General features: G+C 40.6%; 1 protein-coding gene across 3 annotated transcripts in view; it reads right to left on the reverse strand.

Annotated features, from left to right (window-relative positions):
* CBFA2T2 (CBFA2/RUNX1 partner transcriptional co-repressor 2) overlaps positions 1 to 25,117 on the reverse strand; it is a 142,392-nt gene that overhangs the window by 113,203 nt on the left and 4,072 nt on the right. The gene's annotated exons all lie outside the window — the stretch shown is intronic.

A 25,117-nucleotide genomic window follows, 5' to 3' on the forward strand; every position in this document is an offset into this window, starting at 1 on the left:
AAAAAAAAAAAAAAAAAAAAAAGCTATCCTTAGGTGTATGTGACTGGAAAGAGCTGTAGCTGAGGAAAAGCAATCAATTAGCTCTTCTCCTAAGTCTTACCAGCTGTGTTTTCCTGATGACACTGATTCTGCCCACCTGCTCCCACAGATGGTACAGCTGCAGCTTAAGTAAAACACCTGGTTCTGTACATCCATTCCATGCAGTTTGCTAGAACAATGGTAGCTGCAGATCAGGCAAGCCCAGGTCAGCATTTTCATTTATTGCCCAGATTAAGACCAACATCATTTTAAACTATAGCATGCTAAAATGCCTCTCATTCCCAAAATAAAAATATAACAAAGTTAAAGAAACTACAATAACATCAAAGAATTTAAAAATAAATGTCAAAGAATTGTTATAAAGTGTGATAATCCTAGATTACAAATTTAGTCATTAGCCACTGCCCAAACTCCTTAATGTAGAACATTTATAGTAAGATAATCCTAGTAACACGAGCTCATTAACCACCAGCAGCCAGTACTTATTAAGAATAGTGTCAGAAAAAAAAAAAAAAATAGTGTCACTAGAGTAAATGAATGGATAATGCTAAATAAAAATCATGTGAGCAATGAGACTTTCTTCCTAATTTTACACTTAAGAAACTCTACAACCGGGGTGCCTGGGTGGCTCAGTCGGTTGAGCGTCCAACTTCAGCTCCGGTCATGATCTTGCGGTTTGTGGGTTGGAGCCCCGCAGGTCATGATCTTGCGGTTTGTGGGTTGGAGCCCCGCATCGGGCTCTTTGCTGACAGCTCAGAGCCTGGAGCCTGCTTCAGATTCTGTGTCTCCTTCTCTTTCTACCCCTCCCCCACTTGTGCTGTCTCTCTCTGTTGCTCAAAAATAAATAAATGTAAAAAAAAAAAATTTAAAAAAAGAAAAGAAACTTTACAACTAACCTTGGACCTTAAATTAACTTCTACTTAAATCCTCAGAATTATTTTCTCCCCATTGAAGAAGATTCACTACTATTGGTAATCTAAAAGCAGTGATCATTTCCTCAGCAAATAAAAACACTCATGAGCCGATCAATGATTTCATGCCATAGTCCATGAGTTAGCTTGAATGTTGCAAAGTTGTATCTTTTAGGATATTTGATGCTTATGGAGAAAATGGTGTGAAATATTAGAAATTAGGGATAACCCAAGAATACATGAGAGCTTGGTTACCGAAAGCCAACATAGCATTATCTGGTATATAAAAAGCAATCAGAGACATATGCCTTGGGGGTATCTGGGTGGCTCAGTTGGAAGGGCATGTGACTCTTCACTCTTGGGGTCATGAGTTCGAGCTCCACGTTGGGTATACAGATTACTTAAATAAATTTTTTAAATAAATAAATAAAAATAAAGATATATGCGCTGGGTGATAAAACCAAACATCAGTCCCTCCTCCTCCCTACCTCAGTCAGTATTAACTAATCTCTCTCCCTAATACTTTCTCATTTATCGCTTTTACCACAAAGTGTCCTATAAGTTTTCCTTCCTTGTAATGCTTCTTCCATCAAGATTTAGATGGTCTTTTTGTCAGATTTAGACCCTCTAAGGCAATGGTTCCCAAAGTAGTCTTTAGACTACCTTTATGAGACTTAATTAGGTAGCCTGGTGAAAATGCAGATTCCTGGGCCCTGTCCCAACTTCCAGTATTTAACTCTCTGGGAGGTGAAGTCCCAGATGTTACATTTAACAAGTCTTCCAGATGCTTGAGATGCACACCAAAGCGTATACTGCATATAGTAATTTTTCCCTCATGTTTTATTTTTTTAGTCATTTTTTTTTTTAATCTTTATTTACTTTTGAGAGAGAGAGAGAAAGACAGAGTGAGGGAGGAACAAGGAGAGAGGGAGACACAGAATCTGAAGCAGGCTCCGGGCTCTGACCTGTCAGCACAAAGACCGATGTGGGGCTCAAACTCACAAACCGCAAGATCATGACCTGAGCTGAAGTCGGACACTTAACTGACTGAGCCACCCAGGTACCCATCCCTCCTTATATTTTACTATAAGCATACATTTACCAGTTGCTTGACATTTTTCAGCTTCATTACTCTGGAATTCTGAAACACATACAAATTCATTTCCTGTTTGGTCTGTCCAGTCTCCAGAAAGAGCCTACTTCGTTATCTCCCCAATTTGCCTCCTTGATTCCCTGACTGGCCCAAAGCAGGCCTTGTGCAAATGTTGAACTTATCCCACAATGGGAGTTCGATTTCTTTTTCCTTCTGAGAAAAATATGAACAGCATGGGAATCTGATTACAATTTGATGAATGCATCATTAAGTTAGATTTTTAAGTTAGATTTTTAAAGCAAAATGCATAATCTGTCATATGTATTAGTTTACAATGGTGGGGGATAAGGGGCACCTGGGTATCTCAGTTGGTTAAGCGACCGGCTCTGCGCTGACAGCTGACAGCAAGGAGCCTGCTTGGGATTCTCTGTCCCTCTCTCTGCCCCTCCCCCACTTGCACACGCACCTGCATACACATGCCTGCTCTCGCTCTCTCTCAAAAATAAACAAACATTAAAAAAAAAAAAATGGTGGTCGGGGGGGAATCACCAAAATATCTTTGTGGTAGCGATGAGATGAAAACTGGCAAAGCTTCTATAAGCAGCCTGGAGAGTTTGATCCACCTGAAGCTTTTCACCCTCTTTGTCACCAATAACATAAGGGACCTATTTTTTACATTTCCAGTACATTTCTGTCTAGTTATAAGCTCATCTACAAACACAGGTAATAGGTGGATCTGCAAGACGCAACTGCCCCAAAATGGACAAGCCTGCACTTTCTAAGAAAGGGAAAAAGGTTTGAATGGTGGTTGGCCACCTCATGAAACAATCATGTATCTGCCTTTTTATAGAGCATTTGGAAAGTTCACTGAAATGAAAGGTGTGATCACTTTAAAGGCATCTATTAATGCTGAACAAATAAATACTGAATGTTGCTGTTGTTCATAAAATTTATTCCAACATTCAAAAACACCTGAAGAGATAAATATCTTTGGTCTTGTTTAAAGCAAAGATCTGACAAAACAATTTTGTGGACTTCCGGTCTGACCAGAAATTTACAAAGACTCTGCAAAATATTACATATAGTATGATTCCATTTGTGCCAAACACTGTACATTTATGTATTACAGATGTATATGTAAAGGTATCCAAAAAAGTCTGGAAATACCCACAAACTTTCAGTGATGAGGTGAAAGGGAATTTTTACTTTTTACTCTATTAGACACAAATTTCTTGTAAGAATGTCTTGTATTACTTTTGTAGAATACTTTTCAAAAATTTTATCGTCAAAGCAGAATACTATAAAATGATCATTCATCCAACATAGCTGAGAAAGTGTGTCAGTTTACATATGGCTGTGGAGTTAGGACTTGGGTTCAGGTCTTGTCTCTTCTACATAATCAGAAGACAGGCCCTGAGTGAGTCAATTCATCATCCATTCAGTCTTTTTTCCTCAACTATAAACTGTAGATGGTAATACCGCTCAATTCACAGGATGTTTTGAGCACTGAATAATGTATGTGAAATCCCCATATAAACTATGATTTTTCGGGGTGCCTGGGTGGCTCATTTGGTTGAGTGTCCCAACTCTTGATTTTGGCTTAGATCATAATCCCAGGGTCATGGGATCAAGTCCCACGTAGGGCTCCACATTGACCATGGAGCCTGCTTGAGATTCTCTCTCCCACTCGCACACTCCCTCTAAAATAAATTTTTAGGGGCGCCTGGGTGGCTCAGTTGGTTGAACGTCTGACTTTGGCTCAGGTCATGATCTCTCAGTTCATGGGTTCGAGCCCCGCATCAGGCTCTGTGCTGACAGCTCAGAGCCTGGAGCCTGCTTTGGATTCTGTGTCTCCCTCTCTCGCTGCCACTCCCCTGCTTGCATTCTGTCTCTCTCAAAATAAATAAACATTAAATAAAATTTAAAAAAATAAAAAACTAAAGTAAATAAATTTTAAAAAATTACTATGATTTTTCAATTTCTGTATGTATTACAAGTATGCTCTAAAATACAATGCAAATACTATATGGTTAAAGCTTTCTTCAGATATTCACAATGTACTTTATACGAAGTATATGTATAAATTACTGTATACAAGTCATCGACCTTCTAAGGTCATTATAGCTACGATCATTTTACACAGAGTAACAGACACAGAAACTGTGGTAGACTAGAGTAAATCTATACAAAGTCTAATAAATTTCAATCATAAATCTTTCAAGGAAATACCCAGGAACTTTCTCAATAAATTCCTAATATTTTACTTCCTTGTCGAATAAGTCTCACAAAAATAGAAGTCTGTACAATCTAAATGCTAAATAAGGAGCTTTATAAGTATTCAACTAAGAGAATTTATCTGTTCCCTCTACATCACTCCAAAGGCCATGTGAGATCCAATCTCTATTTTCATTCACCATGTTGTTTACATATCCTATTGCCTACTCAACATCTTTAGTTGGATAGTTAACAGATATCTCACATACAAAATGTCCCAACAAATTCTTGGTGCACCATCCTATCCCAAACCTACCTGGGGTTCCTAACATTGCCCCAATCTTCTTTAAATCAGCAAATTAGCAACTTAAGCCAATAATTTTGGAGTCACCACTGACACACAACCTCCCCCAATGTTCAATCCACTGAGGCAAATCATATCAGCCATACCTTCAAAATATCCTGAATCCAACTATCTCTCCTTACTTCAACTGTTAACATTCTAGTCTAGTCCAAACCCACCAACCTCCCTTCTCTTGGCCTACAGCAGTAATTTCTTAATTCACATTCTTGCTTCCGCTCTTGCTCTGTGAAGAATGTTTTCCCCAAGAGCAGAGTGATCTCTTTTAAAGGTAAAGGGGATGTCACTGCTCAAAACCCCTCAAAGGCTTCCTGTCTCATTTAGAAAATCCAAAATCCTTTTATGACTCTTAAGGTTCTCTATGGTCTGGCCCTGTTTACCTCCCCGAGATCAGCTGCTACCACTGTCACCCCTATTCAATGTGCTCCGGTCTTACTAGCCTCCTTGCTGTTTTGTGAATGCATCAAGCACGCTCTCACCTCAGGGTACTGACACTTGCTATTCCCTTTGTCCAGACTCCTCCTCTCCCAGATGTCCACATGGCTAGCTTACTTTCTTCATTTCCTTCAGATTTTTGCTCAAATGGCACTTCATCAGAAGTCTTTCTCGGGGTGCCTGGGTGGCTCAGTCGGTTAAGCATCCGACTTCAGCTCAGGTCACGATCTCACGGTCCGTGAGTTCGAGCCCTGCGTCGGGCTCTGGGCTGATGGCTCGGAGCCTAGAACCTGCTTCCGATTCTGTGTCTCCCTCTCTCTATGCCCCTCCCCCATTCATGCTCTGTCTCTCTCTGTCCCAAAAATAAATAAATGTTAAAAAAAAAAAAAAAAAAGAAGTCTTTCTCAACCACTGATAGCACTCCCCATCACCCTCTTCTATCTAACACACCTTTTAATACTTTACTGCTACCTAACTATACTAAACAAGTGAGTATAAAATATATTTTTAGGGACGCCTGGGTGGCGCAGTCGGTTAAGCGTCCGACTTCAGCCAGGTCACAATCTCGCAGTCCGTGAGTTCGAGCCCCGCGTCAGGCTCTGGGCTGATGGCTCAGAGCCTGGAGCCTGTTTCTGATTCTGTGTCTCCCTCTCTCCCTGCCCCTCCCCCGTTCATGCTCTGTCTCTCTCTGTCCCAAAAATAAATAAATGTTGAAAAAAAAATTAAAAAAAATATATATTTTTAATCACATTAAATTTCAAGATCTGTGATGGCTTCACTTTGTTCACTACTGCATCCCTCGGACCTCGTACAAAGAAGAGGCTCAGCAAATGTTAAAAGACTGGTGAGGGGGCACCTGAGTGGCTCAATCAATTAAGCATCTGATTCTCCGTTTCAGCTCAGGTCATGATCTCATGGTTCATGGGGTTGAAACCCACATGGAGAACCTTACTGACAGTGCGGAGCCTGCTTGGGAATCTCTGTCTCCCCCCCTTTCTCTCTGCCCCTCTCCCACTTGCTCTCTCAAAATAAATAAATAAACTTAAAAAAAAAAAAAGACTGGTGAAAATGTAGAACAAATGGAATTCTTACAGACTGCTGATGCAAGTATAAACTGACACAACAACTCTGGAAAACTTTTTGGCAGTTATCTACTAAAGCTAAACATACACATAATCAGTGACCCTCCAATTCCACTCCCAACAGAAAGACATACATACATATACCCAGATATAGAAGAATGTTCCTGCAACAGTATTCTTAATAACCCCAAACTGGAAACAATCAAAATATCTATCAACAACAGGATGGACAAACTGTGGTCTATTTTTACAGTGGAATTCTACACAGCAATGAGAAGGAATTATTAACACAAGAACATGTGTCATTATTGTTGAGCAAATGAAGCCAGATAGAGAAGAAAACACAGTATGTGATTATTTATATATCATGTTCATTTTTTCAAAAAACAGAACTGGGGTGCCTGGATGACTCAGTCAGTTAAGCATCTGATACCTGATTTCAGCTCAGGTCATGATGTCATGGTTCATGAGATTGAGGCCCATGTCAGGCTCTGTGCTAACAGCACAGCCTGCTTGTGATTCTCTCCCTCACCCTCTCCCTGACTTGTGCGAGCTCTTTCTCTAAATAAAAAAAAATAATAATAAACTAAACAATCAGTAGAACAGAAACATAAAAAAATTGCATAAAAATAAATAGATTAATTAATTAAAAATAATGAACGGTGAAGAGGTCAGGATATTGGTTACTCTGGGGGAGAGGGAAGGACAGTAACTTGCAGGTGAGAGATGAGCTTCTCAAGTAGTTGCTGTTAATGTTCTATTTCTTTTTTTTTTTTTTAATTTTTTTTTCAACGTTTTTATTTTATTTTTGGGACAGAGAGAGACAGAGCATGAATGGGGGAGGGGCAGAGAGAGAGGGAGACACAGAATCGGAAACAGGCTCCAGGCTCCGAGCCATCAGCCCAGAGCCTGACGCGGGGCTCGAACTCACGGACCGTGAGATCGTGACCTGGCTGAAGTCGGACGCTTAACCGACTGCGCCACCCAGGCGCCCCTATTTCTTTTTTTTTTAAATAGGTTTGATGAGTGAAATATTTTTAATGTGTATGAAAGTCTTTTGAAACTTTTTTTTTTTTATTTACATCCAAGTTAGTTAGCATATAGTGTTAATGTTCTATTTCTTGATCTGGATAGCACTTACATAAGTATGATCAGTTTGTGAAAATTCATTGAGCTGTACATTTATGATTTTTTTTTAAATTTTTTTAAATGTTTTTATTTATTTTTGAGACAGACAGCGCATGAGCAGGGGAGGGGGCAGAGAGAGAGGGAGACACAGAATCTAAAGCAGGCTCCAGGCTCTGAGCTGTCAGCACAGAGCCCGACGCAGGGCTCGAACTCACAGACCACGAGATCATGACCTGAGCTGAAGTGGGATGCTTAACCGACTGAGCCACCCAGGCGCCCCGTATGATTTTTTTTTTTTTTTAAATAAAAACCTTGCATAGGGGCACTCAGTGTGGCTCAGTCAGTCAAGCATCCAAACCCTTGGTTTGGGCTCAGTTCATGATCTTATGGTTCACAGGTTCGAGCCCCACATCAGGCTCCATGCTGACAGTGCAGAGCCTGCTTGGGATTCTCTCTCTCCCTCTCCCTCCCTCTGGCCCTCCCCTGATCTCTCTCTCCCTTTCTCTCAAAATAAATAAACTTTAAAAAATTATTTAGAAATTTTGCATAAAGAGAGAAAAATTACAGGAAAAGATTAACACTGTCAAGCAATCTTCTAAACAGCTATTTCAACTAATATTTCATTTATCTTTTATTTTTTTATTATTTAAAAAAAATTTTTTTTCAACATTTATTTATTTTTGGGACAGAGAGAGACAGAGCATGAACGGGGGAGGGGCAGAGAGAGAGGGAGACACAGAATCGGAAACAGGCTCCAGGCTCTGAGCCATCAGCCCAGAGCCCGACGCGGGGCTCGAACTAACGGACCGCAAGATTGTGACCTGGCTGAAGTCGGACGCTTAACCGACTGCGCCACCCAGGCGCCCCTCATTTATCTTTTAAACATCCTTCTATTAATAGCTACAGCAAAATTATTTTTTTATTAAAAAATTATTTTCAGGGTGCCTGGGTGGCTGTCAGTTACATGTCTGACGCTTGATTTCAGCTCAAGTCACGAGACTGAACCCTGTGTCCAGTTCTGAGCTGACAGTTCAGCCAACTGGGGATTCTCCTTCTGCCCCTCCCCACTCAAGCGCTCTCTCAAAAATGAATAAACTTTAATTATTTTTAATTTTTTTCAACGTTTATTCATTTTTGAGACAGAAACAGAGCGCGAGCAGGAGAGGGGCAGAGAGAGAGGGAGACACAGAATCTGAAAGCAGGCTCCAGGCTCTGAGCTGTCAGCACAGAGCCCAATGTGAGGCACGAACCCAGGAAGCACGAGATCACGACCTGAGTTGAAGTCAGATGCTTAGCTGACTGAGCCACCAGGCACCCCTTTATTTTTTTTTTAAGTGTACTTATTTTGAGCGAGGCAGTGAGGGAGAAAGTCGGGGAGGGACGGGGGAGAGAATCCCAACCACGTTCTGCCCTATCAGCACAGAGCCCAACGCAGGACTCGATCTTACCATGAGATCATGACCTGAGCCAAAATCAAGAGTCAGATGCTCAACCAACTGAGTCACCCAGGTGCCCCTAAAATGAATAAACTTAAAAAAATAATTTTCATTTAAAATATAACTCATGATAAGGGGCGCCTGGGTGGCGCAGTCGGTTAAGCGTCCGACTTCAGCCAGGTCACGATCTCGCGGTCCGTGAGTTCTAGCCCCGTGAACAAAATATAACTCATGATTAAGTGAATTATAAAGCCACATCTTCAGTCACCTATAAACTAGAATCCACGTGTTGAGAAAACAAACCCAAAGATGCTTTCTCAATATGCCATACTGTCTATTTAGATACAAGAACCTATTTAAATAAGAAAAATTTACTCATCTGTTACTGACAGATCTTTCCATAAAAGTTTCTTTTTTAAAATATCATCATTCAGGATAAATTTAATAAAACCTGAAGCCTTCTTTTCCTCCTTAATCTGTGGGATCAAAATCAATCTGTCATGTTCTAATATTTAATTGGCATGGATTGTCTGCCTGTTTTCCCTGGAATCAAGAAGGTTCACATATAAACAGGATTGATCTGGCAAAGGAATAAACCTACAAAGAGATCCTTTTCCTAAAACAAGTTTGTACTCCACACTCAGCTAATCTCTCACACAATAAATTAACTTCAGCAGCATCCAAGCTTAAAAGCTAGTCAACCAATTCAACCCTAATGGGATACCCATTTTCCATTTTTGATAGAAGTTTAAATAAACCCCTCTTGGTTTATAAACCCCTATCAACCATCCAGATAATCCTGTCACATTTAGTTACAAATTGGCATTTATGAATATGGGCTATAATCAAAAAAGCTTTGATCACTGCGTATTATAGCTTTCACTGCCACAACCAACATGTACTTTTAAAAATTGGGGAATTTTAAGGGGCGCCTGGGTGGCTCAGTCGGTCAAGCATCCGACTTCACCTCAGGTCATGATCTCGTGGTCTGTGAGTTCGAGCCCCACGTCGGGCTCTGTGCTGACAGCTCGGAGCCTGTAGCCTGCTTTGGATTCTGTGTCTCCCTCTCTCTGACTCTCCCCTGTTCATGCTGTGTCTCTATCTCAAAAATAAATAAACATTAAAAAAAATTTTTTTTAATAAATAAATAAATAAAAGTTGGGGAATCTTGGGGTGCCTGGCTGGCTCAGGCACTAGAGCATGGAATTCTTGATCTTGGGGTTGTGAGTTCGAGCCCCATGGTGGGTGTAGAGATTACTTAAAAAAAAAATAAAATCTTAAGAAATTTTTAAAAACTCTAGAATTTCAATTGCTTTAAAAAATAGAAATGAGGGGCGCCTGGGTGGCGCAGTCGGTTAAGCGTCCGACTTCAGCCAGGTCACGATCTCGCGGTCCGTGAGTTCGAGCCCCGCGTCAGGCTCTGGGCTGATGGCTCGGAGCCTGGAGCCTGTTTCCGATTCTGTGTCTCCCTCTCTCTCTGCCCCTCCCCCGTTCATGCTCTGTCTCTCTCTCTGTCCCAAAATAAATAAACATTGAAAAAAAAAAATTAAAAAAAAAAAATATATAGAAATGAGGGAGATACCACCTCACACCTGTCAGAATGGCTAACATTAACAACTCAGGCAACAACAGATGTTGGAGAGGATGCGGAGAAAGAGGATCTCTTTTGCATTGCTGGTAGGAATGCAAACTGGTGCAGCCGCTCTGGAAAACAGTATGGAGGTTCCTCAACAAAATTAAAAATAGAACTACCCTATGACCCAGCAATTGCACTACTAGGTATTTATCCAAGGGATACAGGTGTGCTGTTTCCGAGCGACACATGCACCCCCATGTTTATAGCAGCACTATCCACAATAACCAAAGTATGGAAAGAGGCCAAATGTCCATCAATGGATGAATGGATAAAGAAGATATGGTATATATATACACAATGGAGTATTACTCGGCAATAAAAAAGAATGAAATCTTGCCATTTGCAACTATGTGGATGGAACTAGAGGGTATTATGCTAAGTGAAATTAGTCAGTCAGAGAAAGACAAACATCATATGACTTCACTCATATAAGGACACAGAACAGATGGGGGGTGCCTGGGTGGCTCAGTCAGTTAAGCATCCAACTTCAGCTCAGGTCCATGATCTCATGGTTCGTGGGTTCGAGCCCCGCATCGGGCTCTGCGCAGACAGCTTGGAGCCTGGAGCCTGCTTTGGATTCTGTGTCTCCCTCTCTCTCTGCTCCTCCCCCGCTCATGCTCTGTCTCTCTCTCTGTCTCTGTCTCTGTCTCTCCTTCAAAAACAAATAAAAACATAAAAAAAAATTAAAAAGACACAGAACAGATGAACACAATTGAAGGGAAGCAAAAATAACATAAATACAGGGAGGGGGTTGGGGCGCCTGGGTGGCTCAGTTGATTGAGCACCCGACTTCGGCTCAGGTCATGATCTCACAGTTTGTGAGTTTGAGCCCCACATTGGGCTCTGTGCTGACAGCTCGGAGCCTGGGGCCTGCTTTGGATTCTGTGTCTCCCTCTCTCTGCCCGTCCCCTGCTCACGCTCTGTCTCTCAAAAATAAATAAACGTTTAAAAAAAAACAAGAAAGAGTCCCACACTCCACCAGCTGAGCCAGCCGCCCGCCTCAAGATTTACTGTCTTTTAATTCATGGAAGCAGAGATTGTGGAATGAGAAGAACCTCAAAGATCCTTTATCTTTTGCCTTTTCTGTATCTAGAGCATTACTTCTCAAAAAGTCTGTGTACCCATTATGTGCACATAATAGGGGCTCAAACTGAGTTCAAGGACACAGAAGCAGCTAAAGCAGAGCATCATCCCATCACTGTCTATGTTTTTGTGCTGATAAAAGGCAGTTTCATAAAAGTGAGAAGAAGCTGACTTATTAACACAAGCACAAAGTTTATAACCAACAATAACTGAAAATAACATAAGGGCAGAGTTCCTCAGGAAAAGCTGATCAACAAGTTGACAATATGAGTTAGTAATGTTCGCTGTCAAAAGATGCACCATATGTCAGAAGTATTTACAGGGTACCAAGTTCCATCTCAACTTTTCCTTCATGCTAGAATATAAAGGAATGTAATCCTACCAGCATCACTGAATATAAAGTGAAGGCAGGAGGGAAAGGACAGAAACTGTTTCAAACGGGGCGCCTGTGGCTCAGTCGGTTAAACATCTGACTTCAGCTCAGGTCATGATCTCACTGCTCCTAGGTTCAAGCCCCAAGTTGGGCTCAGTGTAGACCGCTCAGAGCCTGGAGCCCGCTTTGGATTCTGTGTCTCCATCTCTCTCTGTCCCTCCCCCCCCCCTTCTCTCAAAAATAAATAAACATTAAAAAAAAAAAAAGGAAAAGAAAGAAAGAAATTGTTCCAAACGATGGCTGTTAACCAGGAAGAAATGGTGGAGAATCCCCTGGGAGGCTATTTCCAAAAACCTCCAGGACATCCTCCCAAAGAATGGATCAAGATATGAGTGCCCTATTGATATTCTAATAACTCCCATAGTAATTCTGATCACACCACTAATCCACCCATCCTGACTCTCACCCCAAGGAAAACCAGTGTCCCACTCATCTAGAACCAGAGGCTTAAAACAAAAGCTTACAAGAGTCTGTATAGAGTTGGAGAAACTGTTTAATCAGTGAGCCAAACTGTTGTACAATTTATTTCCTATTCTTTAAAACCAGAAGTAAACAAAACAAAAACTGAAAGGTTTAGTAACAGCTATATAATTCCTGAAATTCTGAGCTGTACTATTCTTTTTCTTCTTCCTTGAGTCTTTTTTTTCTTTAAGTAACCTCTGCCCACAATGTGGGGCTTGAACTCACGACCCCCAGATCCAGCATCACATGCTCTACGGACTGAACCAGCTAGGAGCAGCCTCCTTAACTTGCAGCCTCCTTAACTTCTTTTATGTTAAACCACTCACTAAAACACTCAACATCCTAGTGATAGGTCAGACCTCAGTATTTCATGCTAATGGCAATCTGAAGGCAGTATTAATGTGCAGTACAACCATCTATAGCAATTCTCCCAGAAAGACTTTTTGTAGCTGTTAATACAGTAAGTTTAGCACTAAGCAAGATGTCGCCATCAGTGTCAATGTAACAGGTGACTCTTTAATGCCCCTAACCTAGGGATAAATTATTTAGCCTAACATTCAGTTTTCCACAGTTCTGCCTCAACCTGCCTACACTCCTCTCCTTTACTCATTAAGTATCTTGCACCGTCCAGGCTGGATGTCTTTTCTTATTCCAAGTGTTGATAACTAAAGCAATCTGCCACCCCACCCCCTTCAAACCCTGCTCATAGCCTGTTTCAGTAAAGGCTGTCGCTGACAAGTTCTACACTAAAAAAAGGAGGAATGGGTGCTTGGATTACTCAGTCAGTTGTTAAAGTGTCTGACTTTGGCTCAGGTCATGACCTCATGGTTCCTGGGTTCAAGCCCCCCATCAGGTTCTATGCTGACAGCTTGGAGCCTGCTTCGGATTCTGTGTCTCCCTCTCTCTCTGCCCCTCTCCTGCTTGCATTCTATCTCTCTCAAAAGTAAACATTAAACATTAAAATAAATAAGGAGGATATGTGACAGAGACCATATGTCCCATAAAGCCTAACATATTTATTCGGCCCTTTATAGAAAGTTTGCCAACTCCTGGCTTATTCCATCTCTCAGGACCTGAAATGATTTCCTTTATCCCATTTCTCCATATCTACCAATCCAAGATCCATCAAAATGCAGCTATTTAGTGAAGCCTTTCTTGCTACACCTTCAATGATACATGCTCTTCCTCTTTTAAATTTATCTCCTCTACCTCCCTTAGCATAAGGTATCTCTTTTGGAATTACAGGGCTGGTTTCCAAACCCAAAATACAGATGAAAGGTCTGACAAGAAGGCTACTGCATTAACCTAATTATTTTGCTGCTTCCTGTCTTGCTCCTTTGAATCCATCTTCATACGACCACCAGAATACTCTAGAATGCTATATTACCCATGTCATTCCCTCATCCTTTCTATTGCTCTCCACTAGCTATAGAATAAAATCCCAGCATAAAACCCTGACCCCTCCCTGCTTCTCTAATCTTATCTTCTGCTATTCTTCCCCTAGTACTTTATTTTCCAATAACATAACTGCTTTTAGTACCCCCCAAAACCCAGTCCATTCCTAACTTCCCCCATCTCCTACACCTTCACGTGAGTACAAAAAGTGTATACTATCTCCAGAGAGTAATTTAGCAACATCCATCAAAATTACACAAAGTGGGGTTGGATGGGTGGCTCAGCCGGTTAAGTGTGTGACTCTTGATTTCTGCTTAAGTCACGATCTCTGGGCTGAGGGATGGAGCCCCTTGTTAGGCTGAATGTGGAGCCCGCTTAAGATTCATTCTCATTCTCTCTCTCTCTCTCTCTCTCTCTCTCTCTCTCTCCCTCCCTCCCTCCCTCCCTCCCTCCCTCCCCTCACCCCCGACCCTCTTGTGCTCACTCTCTAAAAAATAAAAAAAAATTTTTAAAAGAGCAGCAGTCTGGTTGTCTCAATGGGTAGAGCACATGACTCTTGATCACAGGGACCTAACTTCAAGCCCCACACTGGGCATAAAGCAGCTTACTCTACAAAAAAAAAAAAGGCGGGGGCACCTGGGTGGCTCAGTAGGTTGAGTTTCCAACTCTTTTTTTTTTTTTTAACGTTTATTTATTTTTGAGACAGAGAGAGACAGAGCATGAACAGGGGAGGGGCAGAGAGAGAGGGAGACACAGAATCTGAAACAGGCTCCAGGCTCTGAGCAGTCAGCACAGAGCCGGACGTGGGGCTCGAACTCACGGACTGTGAGATCATGACCTGAGCCGAAGTCAGACGCCCAACCGACCGAGCCACCCAGGCGCCCCCCAACTCTTGATTTCAGCTCAAGTCATGGTCTCAGGGATGTGGGATTGAGCCACGTGCCTGACTCTGTGTCTGGCTCTGTGCTGGGCATGCAATCTACTAGACACTCTCTCTCCTTCTGCCCTTTGCTCATGTGCTCTACCTCTCTCTAAAATAAAAAAAATTAAATAAATAAACGACCCCATTTACACATCTGGCAGGAAAAAGGGGAGAGGAATTTAATTACCTCAATATTTACTCTCAATGTGGTTCAGCACTTCTTCAAATCAAGACATTTCAGTGAAACCTCCTAACAACTGCTGGGTTTAAACCTCTCTATGGAGGTTTTACCAGAGACGGCATGTGTTCACAGAAACCATTCTTTCTCTTCTATCAGTATTGGAGAACTTTGCTGCTATGGTCACAAGGCAGGGGCTTCTCTTCCTAAGGAACCAATAGCAGTTGACAGTGCTCACTCCTGTAGTCACTGTTACTTGATTTTTGTTCATCTAGTTCCTTCCTTCTCTTCTCTCCATACCAAACCCTCCAGAAGGGCAACTATAGCTCTCTCCTACAAACATATTTGAAAAATTGGAACACCAAAATTCCTTCTTTGAAGTTTCAAAAGCAAATCACTCAGTAGCAAATCACTCTGCCTTTAAAAAAAAAAAATGAATTTTCACTACCTGCCAAAACCAACAAGTCAGCATCTGCAAATTACTAGGTCCAGATGAAATTTAAGAACTATTTACCTGAAAAAAAATAAAATTAAAAATTAAAAACTATTCATCTAGAGTCAGGAAAACACTCCATTGCTGAGAATCAATTAAATATTCTCCCAAAAGGTGAACAAAAATACTGAAATTTATTTGAAACTAAGAAATTCAAGTTATTCTGAAATTTTACTAAGACAGAAGCACCAAGAAAACAATGAAACCATACAACATAAATTGTTTTTTCACCTACGTCTGGCATTACATGATAAATTTGTTCCTAAAAGTACACATCTCATTTCTATTACACTGAATTGCATTTTTAATGATTGAAGAGCTACCCCAGTGTAACTTTTCAATACAATACACAACCATATACCCCCACTATACAGATGACAACAATCTGGAAACAAACAGGTTTACCAACTGAACTCCACTTGGTTGGTATTTCACAGAAACATGGATTAACAATTCTGAAGCCACTTTCTGTATATTCTAAGATTGGGGAATAAGTAATGTTGTAGATTGTGTGAGTCAGGTTTATTATCCCTTGGCAAGAGAAGAGACTTAAAAATACAAAAAAGAGAAATAATAAATGAACTTTTAGGGGTGCCTGGGTGGCTCAGTTGGTTGAGCATCAACTCTTGGTTTCGGCTCAGGTCGTGATCACATGGTTCACGGGTTTGAGCCCCACATCGGGCTGTGTGCTGACGGCACGAAGCCTGCTTGGGATTCTGTCTTTCTCTCTGCCCCTCCCCTGCTCGCTCTCTATCTTTCTGTCAAAAATAAATAAATAAACATTAAAAAAAAAAAAGAACTGAACTTTTGGTATTGGAGGCATGAGTATAAACTCATGACTTTTATTATATATAGATATAAGTAGAGACAAAGTGAGGTGGGTGTGTATATGTATATGCATATGTATGTATACGAATATATTTCCTAGCTCTGTCCATTGAAAGAATCTAGAAGCAATCCTATCACATAGCAATAAGCACACATAGCAGCCAGATCTTGATTTCAAAATAATTTTCTCCATTAACAGGAATTATGAGAGAAACATCTTGGAGAAATAGCTGATTCCAAGGCTCAGGTAGAAAGAGAAGATAATAATAATAATAAATATATATTTTTAAATAATACATATATATTTTTTTTTTCAAAGAAAGGAAAGAAGATAAGCCTGGATTACCTTTTTGTGCCAGAAAGTAAAGTAGTAGCCCAAGAATGTTAGAAACCTGTCCAAAGGATACAAGAACTAGCTTGAAGGGGCTCCTACTGGGATAATGTGAACACCACAATAAACAACAGATTATAACCTACTGAATAAAATAAGAATCTTTATCAATATATATAAGAAGTATGGCTAAGAAAATGCTCTGGGGGTGCCTGGGTGGCTCAGGTGGTTAAACGACTGGCTCTTTATTTCAGCTCACGTCACAATCTCACAGTTTGTGGGTTCAAGCCCTGTGTCAGGCTCTGCACTGACAGTGCAGAACCTGCTTGGGATTCTCTCTCCTCCTCTCTCTCTCTGCCCCTCCCCCACTCACAGGGTTTGTGTGTACTTCTTTCTCTCTCAAAAAAAAAAAACTTAGGGGCGCCTGGATGGCTCAGTCGGTTAAGCGGCCGACTTCGGCTCAGGTCATGATCTCACGGTCTGTGAGTTCGAGCCCCGCGTCGGGCTGCGTGCTGACAGCTCAGAGCCTGGGGCCTGTTTCAGATTCTGTGTCTCTCTCTCTCTGACCCTCCCCTGTTCATGCTCTGTCTCCCCCTGTCTCAAAAATAAATAAAAAATGTTAAAAAATAAATAAATAAACTTAAAAAAAAAAAAGAAAATGCTATGTAGAATATTAAACAGTAACTGAAGAAAAACTAATAGGAATAGATAATCATGGGGGTACATGGGTGCCTCAGTCAACTGAGCGGCCAGTTTCAGCTCAGGTCATGATCTCAGTTTGTGACATCTCAGTTTGCTGTCAGCACAGAGCCCACTTAGGAACCTCTGTCTGCCTCTCTGCACTTACCCCACTCATGCATGTGTGTGTTCTCTCTCTCTCTCTCTCTCTCTCAAAAATAAACATTAAAAAAATTTTTTTAATTATTTCTTGATTTGATACGTGTATTGTAGTTATGTAAGAATGTCCTAGTTTACTGGAAATATACATTATGTTATTTGGGGTAAAGTAATATGCAATATAAATGGAATCATAATATAGAAAAGTAGTAAAACATTGACATCTGGAGAATCAGAGTGAAGAGCATATAGGAACGTTAATATTACTCTTGCACTTTTTCATAAGTTTGAAACTATGTCAAAATACGAAGTGAAAGGCGCCTGGCTGACTCAGTGGGTAGAGCATGTGGACTCTTGAACTGAGGGTTGTGAGTTCAAGCTCCATGCTGGGTACAGAGTTTTCTTAAAAATAAAATAAAATGCAGCCAGGAGGAGGTCAAACTTTCACTCTTCGCAGACAACATGATACTCTATATGGAAAACCCAAAAGATTCCACCAAAAAACTGCTAGGATCCATGAATTCAGGAAACTTGCAGAAAATAAAATCAATGCAAAGAAATTGGTTGCATTCCTATACACCAATAATGAAGCAACAGAAAGAGAAATCAAGGAATCGATCCCACTTACAATTGCACCAAAAGCCATAAAATACCTAGGAATAAATCTAACCAAACAGGTGAAAAATCTATACACTGAAAACTACAGAAAGCTTATGAAAGAAATTGAGAAAGACAGAAAAAAATGGAAAAAGATTCCATGCTCCAGGATAGGAAGAACAAATATTGTTAAAATGTAAATACTACCCAAAGTAATCTACATATTCAATGCAATACCTATCAAAACAACACCAGCATTCTTCACAGAGCTAGAACAAAGAATCCTAAAATTTGTATGGAACCAGAAAAGACCCCAAATAGCCAAAGCAATCTTGAAAAAGAAAACCAAAGCAGGAAGCATCACGAACCCTGACTTCAAGCTGTATTACAAAGCTGTAATCATCAAGAGAGTATGGTACTGGCACAAAAACAGACACTCAAGATTAATGGAACAGAATACAGAACCGAGAAATGGATCCACAAACGTATGGCCAACTAATCTTTGACAAAGCAGGAAAGAATATCCAATGAAATAAAGACAGTCTCTTCAGCAAGCGGTGCTGGGAAAACTGGAGAGCGACATGCAGAAAAATGAACCTGGACCACTTTCTTACACCATACATAAAAATAAACTCAAAATGGATAAAAGACCTAAACGTAAGACAGGAAGCCATCGAAACCCTCAAGGAGAAAGCAGGCAAAAACCTCTTTGACCTTGGCCACAGCACCTTCTTACTCAACATGTCTCCGGAGTCAAGGGAAACCAAAGCAAAAACAAACTATTGGGACCTCCTCAAAATAAAAAGCTTCTTGGGGCACCTGGGTGGCTCAGTCGGTTAAGGGTCTGACTTCAGCTCAGGTCATGATCTTGCGGTCCGTGAGTTCGAGCCCCACATCGGGCTCTGTGCTGACAGCTCAGATCCTGGAGCTTGTTTCCAATTCTGTGTCTCCCTCTCTCTCTGACCCTCCCCCGTTCACGATCTGTCTCTCTCTGTCTCAAAAATAAATAAACGTTAAAAAAAAAAAAGCTTCTGCACAGTGAAGGAAACAATAAGCAAAACTAAAAGGCAACCGACAGAATATGAGAAGATATTTGCAAACGACATAACAGATGAAGGGTTAGTACCCAAAATCTATAAAGAACTTATCAAACTCAACACCCAAAAAACAAACGATGCAATGAAGAAATGAGCAAAAGACATGAATAGACACCTCTCCAAAGAAGACATCCAGATGGCCAACCGACACATGAAAAAATACTCAATATCATTCATCATCAGAGAAATACAAATCAAAACCACGATGAGATACCATCTCACACCTGTCAGAATGGCTAACATTAACAACTCGGGCAACAACAGATGTTGGCGAGGATGAAGAGAAACATGATCTCTTTGCACTGCTGGTGGGAATGCAAACTGGTGCAGCCACTCTGGAAAACAGTACGGAGGTTCCCAACAAAATTAAAAATAGAACTACCCTACGACCCAGCAATTGCACTACTAGATATTTATCCCAGGGATACAGGTATGCTGTTTCCAAGCGACACATGCACCCCAATGTTTATAGCAGCACTGTCAACAATAGCCAAAGTATGGAAAAAGCCCAAATGTCCATCCATGAATGGATAAAGATGAGGTATATACATACAATGGAGTATTACTCGGCAATCAAAAAGAATGAAATCTTGCCATTTGCAACTATGTGGATCGAACTAGAGGGTATTATGCTAAGCGAAATTAGTCACTCAGAGAAAGACAAATATCCTTTGACTTCACTCATATGAGGACTTTAAGAAACAGAACAGATGAACATAAGGGAAGGGGAGCAAAAATAATATAACAGGGAGGGTGACAAAAACAGAGGAGACTCTTAAATATGGAAAACAGAGGGTTATTGGAGGGGTTGTGAGAAGGGGGAGGGGCTAAATGGGTAAGGGGCATTAAAGGATCTACTCCTGAAATCATTGCTGCACTATATGCTAACTAACTTGGATATAAATTTAAAAAATAAATTAAATAAAAATACCGGATAAATAAATAAATAAATAAAATACAATAAAATGGGGCACTTGGTTGGCTTAGCCGATACAGCATACAACTCTTGATCTAGGGGTTGTGATTTCAAGCCTCATACTGGGTACAGAGATTACTTAAAAATAAAATCTCAAAAATAAATAAAATAAAATAAAATAAAATAAAATAAAATAAAATAAAATAAAGACAAGACAAGACGACAACAACAACAATCACTTAGCCAGACCAACCCACCAAGAGAAAACTGAGGTGAAGCTTACAAAATCTGGAACTACTGAACTCTAAGCAGTTCTAGGAGGCTAGAGAATGAATGCCTGAGGAACTAAAACATCACCTCTTCCCTTCCTGTTCCCTCACCACTCAGAACTTCCCTCTCCTAAACCATCTCTACCTTTAATCTCAGCCACAAAGAGGGCTTACTTTATGCCTGCCTTCTCCCTGCAAGGTTGGCTCTACTTCTCTAGAAAGAAACAAAAATCAAAGACATAATCACTTTCTCAAAATTAAGGACCAAAAAACCTAGTCATATTTTTGGTAGAGAAAAATGTCACTGGTATTTTAGATTTTATAGAGAGGGGAGACAGAGAACAGGTAGTCATAAGGAGACTGTAAACTAGCTAAAAAATACATGGGAATTAGAGGAAACTGTATAATTAGTGTAGTTCTAGGGATTTAAGGTAAAAATGAATAAATTTCTGCTGGTGAATGTCTGTTCTCACGTGGCTTCGAAAAATTAAAAGCAGGCATGACCTCTGCAAGGAGATGGGTAAGTTAACAAAGGAATAAGAGAAACATTTGTAAGAGAGGAAAAGGTCAAAGTAGTGTGTCAAGGGAGCTGTGCTATGCCTGGTATTAACATTTCACTTGAGCTGCTGGAGAGGTCAGATTACATATTTGTCGCCATCAGCTAATTTAATTGAAAGGTCTAGCCGACTCCAAGGCTATAAATTCAGACAGAAGGATACCTAGCTCTGGGTTATTCTAAATTTTACTTTGATTTCTGCATTTAATTATGGCAATACAAAATAGGACAGAGTCAAATCTTAAGGGGACACGTTCCAAAGAAAAGGTTCACTGCATAAATCCATGAACTATATTGGATGATCCACATTTGACAGCTCCTCACAGGGCCATGCAAAATTACTATGGACATTTCTTGGGCTTTTGATGTTCACTGCCATCATCTGTTTCACTGCTAAGACCAGGAAACATATGGGATGAATTGGTAAAGGATGCTGAGAGTTTCTGTTGCTTTTTTTTTTTTCTTTCAATCAGGATACCTCTGAACAAGACCAAGACCTAGTACAGTAGTAGTCTTTAAATCATATTCCAATTCCTAGGGCATTTTTAAATAAGAGAAGATGGTAGGCAAAGAAAGTTGCTGAAGATAGATGATGGGAAATCATTTTCAGGGAACACTGGGGTCCAAGGAACACATGTTTAAAAACCTCTAGTCTAGTTGGCAAAAAGCAGAAGCCATGTGATAGTGAAAAACAGTGGATTTTGGACTCAGATCTCAATGTAAAATGAGTAAATTCAACACCAGGATTGAACTAAGTTTGAACAGTGCATCTGCTACTGATTAACTGTGTGACCTTGGGCAATTTATTTAAGTTCTCTGAGTCTTATTTCCTTATCTGTGAAACAGAGATATTGACTCCCTCCCAAGGTTGTTCCAAGAATTACAAGAGATGACTTAAGTGAAAAGCACCCAGCAGAAAATTTAGCAAAGAACCCTTTTTAAAAGAAGACTTAAAAGTCAGATTCAGGGGCACCTGAGTAGCTCAGTTGGTTATGTGCCTGACTTCCACTCAGGTCATTATCTCAAGGTTCATGGTTTCAAGCCCTGCGTCAGGCTCTGTGCTGACATCTCAGAGCCTGGAGTCTGCTTCAGATTCTGTGTCTCCCTCTCTCTCTCTGACATTCCCCCACTCATGCTCTGTCTCTTTCTGTCTCTCAAAAATAAATAAACGTTAAAAAAAAAAAAAAAGTCAGATTCAGGGGCACCTGGGTGGCTCATTTAAGCGTCAGACTTCAGATCAGGTCATGATCTCACGGTTCGTGGGTTCAAGCCCTGCATCAGGCTCTGTGCTGACAGCTCAGAGCCTAGAGCCTGCTTCGGATTCTGTGTCTCCCTCTCTCTCTGACCCTCCCCCGCTTGCATGCGCACACGCTCGCTCTGTCTCTCAAAAATAAATAAACTTAAAAAAAAAAGTCAGATTCATTCAGTCAATATATCTGCAATGGACTCATTTCACAAGTTTAATTTATGGTACCCCAGCCCCTATAATTTCAGATAGCCTCAAGGCCTTCAAGGGGCCAGAGACAGAAACCAGAGACAAAGACAAAAACTACTTAACCAGCCATAATAAAACCCAGAGACAGGATCTGTCACATGTACATATACTGGCTCATATTGCACATGGGGCCAGTTAGTATAGCGACAGTGAGTCCCCTCTTCTTGGTAATCTTACCAGAGTAGAAAAAATAACCAGGGAGAGATTGTCCCTCATTAGCCTTCAAGCTTTCAGGAATTGAAGTAAATCTTTACAATTCAGTGACTGCTTTCTATAATATGAGGCTCAAAAACAGTACTCTAACACTAAGGAAAGAGGATAAAACTGGCAGGTGAGAAATCTTTTTTATATACCTCTTTCCTCCTTTTTTTTCCTTATCCTTATCCTTTCCTTAGCCTGGAACTTATTAGTATATTAACCCATCTTGTTCCTAGTGCTGCATTCGTTCATTGGACACTATCTTTTAAATGATCTTTTCTGCCTAAAAGCATTTTTTAATTCAAATAACTAATCATAAAGTCTAGATTTGCATGTCCCATGACAGGCTCAAGAACAAGCTTAAAGTCGATCTTTGCTTATTTTTAGAATCTATTTGTATGTAGGAAAGCCAACAGGTTCCAAACCAGCACAAATGCATTCAACAGTCAAAGATGAAGACAGAAATCAAGTGAAGAAGTCCCAACTCTCCAATTAACCAAAGTCAATAACCCTCTCAAAACAACTGAAATCAAAGGATAACTTTGTTCCTAATAGGAAAACCTATACCCAATTCTAACACTAGGACTCACTGAAATTCCACACAAGGACTCACTGAAATATCAACTCTAAATTAACATCCAGATAGCAAGTAACTAAGTAAAATTTTGTAGCAATATTATTACTCTAAAAGCCTTCAGCTCACTTTGACTCTGCCGTGGGATAGAGGTGAGAAATGAGGCAACAAAGGTTCTGAACATCACCCTCAAAAAGGGGAGAAACAACCAGAAAAAGTTCTGTAGTGCAGTAATATTTAGATATCTGTAAGTACTGCTTCCCTTCCCTTATAAATGCTATATTCTCAGCCTGATGGACTCAGGGCTTGATCTCAAGACTGTGAGATCATGACCTGAGCCAAAACCAAGAGTTGGACACTTAACCAACAAAACCCCCCAGGTATCCCTTAAATGACTTTTCAAATGTAGAACTTCACAGTGACCGAGTGTAGGAACAGGGGTTTGATTTTCCCATTCATTGATGGTCAACACATTTTTTTTAAGGTACTCTCTATATCCAAAGTGAGGCTGGAACTCACAACTCAAAAGTCACATGCTCTATCAACTGAGCTAGCCAGATACTCTGAAGGCCAACACATTTTTAAAACATTTTTTTTAATGTTTACTTATTTTTGAGTGACGGAGCGTGAGCAGGGGAGGGGCAGAGAGAGAGAGGAAGACACAGAATTTGAAGCAGACTCTGAGCTGTCAGCATGGAGTCCCGATGTGGGGCTCAAACTCGCAGGTCGTGAGATCATGACCTGAACCGAAGTTGGATGCTTAACTGACTGAGCCACCCAGGCACCCCAACACATTTTTTTTAAGTTTATTTATTTATTTTGAGAGAGAGAGAGCGAGAGAGCAGGGGAGGGGCAGAGAGAGAGAGGGAGAGTCTGAATCCCAAGCAGGCTCTACACTGTCAGCACAGAGCTCAACACGGGGCTCAAACTCACAAACCATGAAATCATGACCTGAGCTAAAGTCAGATGCTTAACAAATGAGCCACCCAGATGCCCACTTTTTTTTTTTTAAGATTTTTTTTTTTTTTAAGTAATCTCTACACCAGTATGGGACCTGAACTCACAGTCCCAAGATCAAGAGTTGCAAACTCCATGGACTGAGTCAGTGAGGTGCCCCAGTTAACACATTTTTAAATAATAGTTACTTTAATGTCAACAACTTAGGCTCTGCAGTCAGAAAGATCTAGATTTTAATCTGGGCTTGGTCACTCAGTAGTTCTATAATGAGTCAATTTCTTGATTTGTAAAATCAGGACATATACCTACCTAAAAGAGTGGAGGATTAAAAGGCAAAAAGTTTATGACATCTGGCCCAAAATAAACATGGACTATTAGGGATTACTATTATTATTCTTAGGCAAGAATTATCCTCATTTATAGATTAAACAAATGGAGTCTCAGAAGTTAAAAAACTTCCCAGAACTGGGCCTCAAACCCAAAGTCTGCCTCCAAATTTTGCTTTTCCCTTACGGATTGACAATGTATGATGATATGCGATCATGCACATCTCTGCCTTTTTTTGGTTTTTTGTTTACTTTTGGGAGAGACAGAGTGCAAGCTGGGGAAGGGCAGAGAGAGAGGGAGACACAGAATCTGAAGTGTCTCTCAGCCATCAGCACAGAGCCCGATGCAGGGCTCAAACCCATGAACTGTGAGACCATGACCTGAGCTGAAGTTGGACACTTAACTGACTGATCCACCCAGGCCCCCTATCTCTGCCTTTTTAAGTAGGCTACTAACTGAAATTTAACAGGTCTTGATTGTGTGGTCACACATTATGGTGCTTTTAATTGTATTCTTTTTTTTTTTTTTTTCTTATCCAATAGTTTAGGCGAAAAGGACTAAATGCATCAATGTGGCCTAGTACTTAAGGACCACAGGAGAGGATGAGACCCTGTCTCTCATTGTCAGTATGCTTACCTGGGATAGCCTCCCATCTCTCCATCTGATTTGTGGCTTTTTAAATCTGCTTGTGAAGGGGCATCTGGCTGGCTCAACTGGAAGAGCATGCAAATGCTTGATCCTGGGGTCCTGAGTCTGAGCCCCACGTTGGGTATAGAGATTACTTAAACACATAAATAAACTTTAAAATCTGCTTATGAGCTGGGCTCAGACAGG

Source organism: Prionailurus bengalensis, chromosome A3 (assembly GCF_016509475.1).
Source record: "Prionailurus bengalensis isolate Pbe53 chromosome A3, Fcat_Pben_1.1_paternal_pri, whole genome shotgun sequence".
NCBI classification, from domain to species: domain Eukaryota; kingdom Metazoa; phylum Chordata; class Mammalia; order Carnivora; family Felidae; genus Prionailurus; species Prionailurus bengalensis.